At 57.1% G+C, this 3,452-nt stretch overlaps 1 long non-coding RNA gene across 5 annotated transcripts; it reads left to right on the top strand.

Annotated features, from left to right (window-relative positions):
- On the top strand, nucleotides 1–2,838 carry LOC100687411. 5 transcript variants are annotated; one of them, XR_005375010.1, is made up of 4 exons: nucleotides 8–371; nucleotides 827–1,115; nucleotides 1,455–1,833; nucleotides 1,960–2,838. It is a non-coding gene; the product is annotated as an uncharacterized LOC100687411 (long non-coding RNA). The 5 variants fall into 5 exon arrangements; XR_005375011.1 differs by lacking the exon at nucleotides 1,960–2,838 and having other exon boundaries at nucleotides 1–371; nucleotides 1,450–1,921; XR_005375008.1 differs by lacking the exon at nucleotides 1,960–2,838 and having other exon boundaries at nucleotides 1–371; nucleotides 827–1,144; nucleotides 1,455–1,921.
- The last annotated feature ends 614 nt before the right edge of the window (nucleotides 2,839–3,452 follow it).

Raw genomic sequence — 3,452 nt, 5'->3', positions numbered from 1 at the left:
TCTGCCTCTCTTTCTCTCTCTGTGTCGCTCATGAATAAATAAAATATTTTTTAAAAATTCCCTGTCCACTGACTGAGCACCTATTATGAGCCAAGTGATGGGGACACACATGGATGTCACAAACACCATCACTCTCCCAGCACACGATCTGAAGGAGGAATCTAACACAACTTCAAGGAGAATGTGCCCCCTCCACGGATGGAGGTATGTCTTAGTGTTGGGTAATCAGGAGCTAATGCTGAATGAAGGAGGAGCTGGAGCAAATCGAACATCCTAGACAGTGGGACATCTACAGTGGGACATCTCCGACAATGGGCAGTGCAAAAGCCCTGGGGCAAGACACCAGCTGGCCACATTGATGGAGAGAGCAGGTGGGGCTGGATTGGGTGAGCCAGGGGAAGCCAGGGGGAGAGAAGGAAGGCAAGGGTGCAGGGCTTCCATGGGAGACTGGGTGGTATTTGTCCCGAGTAGTGGAAGTGGCCCAGGGAGACGGGATTGAGGGAGAAGTCAGCAACAGGGCTCAGCCTAGATTTTCGCCCTTACTCTCCCAGCAGCTCCACAAGTCTCAGGACATTAACTCACTTCCCACAGCAGCGTCCAGGGAGGGCGTGCGGCCCGCCGGGGTCCACACAGCCCAGGCCCCGTCTGAAAATTCAGCCAGTCCCCAGTAGTACCCTCGGTGGGGAAGGGAAGCTGAAACTAACCCTCCACCCCTTTCCCAGCGAGGAGGGTTCCAGTCTCCACCGCTCTGGGGCCTCTCAAGAGCCAGGAGATTATTACCCTTCTTGTTTAACTTTTTTTTTTTTTTAATTTTTATTTATGATAGTCACAGAGAGAGAGAGAAAGGCAGAGACACAGGCAGAGGGAGAAGCAGGCTCCATGCACCGGGAGCCCGACGTGGGATTCGATCCCGGGTCTCCAGGATCGCGCCCTGGGCCAAAGGCAGGCGCCAAACCGCTGCGCCACCCAGGGATCCCTACCCTTCTTGTTTAAAACAACCTGCAACTCGGTTTCATGTTTGGTCTTTACTTGAAGACCCAGGGAACTCCAAGCTAGTGGATGAAACGGAAAGCCCCAAAGAAAGAATAAAGGAGTTAAGCAGGAAGCAGAAAGGGGTGAGGCGGATGGAACCTCTCAAGGGGAGGTAGGCGGGGGGCTGCGCGCAGGACGCCGCGGGGCTCGGTAGGGCTTCTGGGGAATGTCCTGCGGCGCCTGGGTCCCCGGGCTGGGGGGGGGCGGGGCTTGAAGGGGCCGTCCCCGGGTGGCGGGACCCCGCAGGGGGCCGGGGGAGGGGCGCCGGCGGGGGGCTGGGGGGCGCGTCTGGCCTCCGCGCATTCCTAGGGATCAGGTTACCGGCCGAGGCGGCGGCCCCTCCCCTCCCGCCGCTCCCCTCCAGCCCCGCTTCCGCCCTCGCCGGGAGCAGGAACCACAGCCACCTCCCCCGTCCAGTGCAGGTGCTCGGCGGGCCGCAGGGAGGGGACCCACACCCCGTCCTCCGGGCGGGCACTGGCGTTTTCCAGTCTCCCAAGACCATTTTACGGACGAGGAAACGCGTCGTCAGCTCCCTTCAGCAGCTGATGCAGCCAGACCGACGGAGCCTGCTTTACGACCGGTGGCCCTGTTGACTGCACCCGGAGGCTGCAGTGTCCCCAGCTTCCCGCAGGCCCGGAAGAGCCGCGCAGCCCAGAGTTCCTTGATTGACCGTCCAGAGTGAGCCCGGAAGGGCGCCCGAGCAAGGAGAAAACAACTCACACCACGTTCCCCCACCCCCGGCCGGGCCAGAGCCCTGCCCTTGCCCCATGTAATGTGCATCTGCTGTATACCCAGGCCCAGGTTAGGCCCTTTCCTAGGCGGACTTGGGGAAACCTGAAGGTTGGGGGTGGGAGGGTGGTGAGTTCACTAAATTAAGTTCAGAAGCTGATTTGCTTTGCTTTTGTTTTTCTTTTGGCCAACCTCCAGCACCATCATTCAGCCATTCCATCACCCTCTGTGGAGCACCTACTGTGTTGTGTGCAGGGCCTCTGTGGTAGGCCAGGGTTTTCCACCATCCCTCATCACCTCCTCAGTTGATGCTCCCCTATGGGCCAGGAAATACCCACCACAATGAAGAAGTCCGCTTTAGGCTGATGTCACAATTTCTCCTTTAGGTCGACCCCCTTTTCTGTTTTTACTTAAGTAAATATATTTCAAAAGGGAAACTTAATGTCACCACCAAGAATGGAAAACCAGTTTATCTTGCCATAAATAGAAAGAAATTGAAAAAACGATGAAATGAGAGCAAAACCCAGGAATTCCTTCCTCGGGGACACTCTGGGCCAGGCCCAGAGCGGGAATGTCTAAATATCCAGAAAGCGTTAAAAGCAGGGAAGCCCCAAGCCAAGCCAAAGAAGGGTGCAGGAGAGGCCACGGGAATCCACTTTGTGGTTTTGTTTCTGAGGGCCCCAGCACACAGTAGGTGCTCAATAATGTGCCAAGCCTTGGCAGTGAGCACCTACTATGCGTGGGGTTTACCTGCATCCACCAGCATCCTTTCAGGGCCTTCGAGTTTATAGACCCATTTCCAGGGTCACAAATGAAGGTGGTGGTGGTGGCAGGTAGCAGGGACCCCACAGGGCCTCTCTGGGGAGACTTCAGTTTGGTTCAGATAAATGGAAGCTCCCCGCTTCCGCCTCAAGACCTTGGGGCTGTCCCCACCCTCAGTCCTGTGGCTCCTGACAGGCTTCTGCAATGAACTATGGGCCCCTGACGTCCTGCTCAGGCTGCCCAGGGATTGGGGGGGGAGGGGGGCGGAATGTGTACATCAATGAATATGAATTAAATAAGTAAATGAATTAATGAGTGGATGGTGTAATGGATGATTTGACTATGTAATAAATGGATGAGTGAATTAATGGAGAGGATGCATCCATGTGATCAAAATGGGAAACCCACTCCCCACATTTTTCCTTAATATCCCCACACCAGCACTGCAAGGAGGGACATCTGTTCACATTTTTCAGAGGGACAAACTGAGGTTCTGAGCAAAGCGTGGCTCCCTGCCCCCCATTTTCAGAGGGCAGATTGGAATACAGGCAGCCTGCTCTCTGTGAGCTGCAGGACAGGGGGGCGAGTAAGAGAGCGGGGGCCCAGTGGGGGAGTAGATGGAATGGGGGCCAGGCAGGCAGCAGACAGCAGGGAAGCGGTGGTGGCTGGGCCTCCAGGGCGGGAGGAGTAGCCAGAGTCCCAGTTGATTAGGAAAGGTTCCAAGGAAAGAGTAGGTTTGGGGGGCCTCCCAGCACTCACGGAGACACACACCAGCCCTGCGTCTCGCGGGCGTGGGGAGGCAGAGACACCCCTCCCAACACTCAGAACCTGAGGCCACCACCGTGTACTCCCTCGCTCGCCGCTTCCCCCCTTCCCCGCCACCGCCTCTCCTCGGGAGGAAGTGGTGAGGGTGCGGGGGAGGGCCCCCC

The sequence above is a fragment of the Canis lupus genome, chromosome 20 (assembly GCF_011100685.1).
Source record: "Canis lupus familiaris isolate Mischka breed German Shepherd chromosome 20, alternate assembly UU_Cfam_GSD_1.0, whole genome shotgun sequence".
Taxonomy (NCBI): Eukaryota; Metazoa; Chordata; class Mammalia; order Carnivora; family Canidae; genus Canis; species Canis lupus.
The sequence above is the reverse complement of the archived record's forward strand: the minus strand, read 5'-3'. Positions and strand labels throughout refer to the sequence as shown.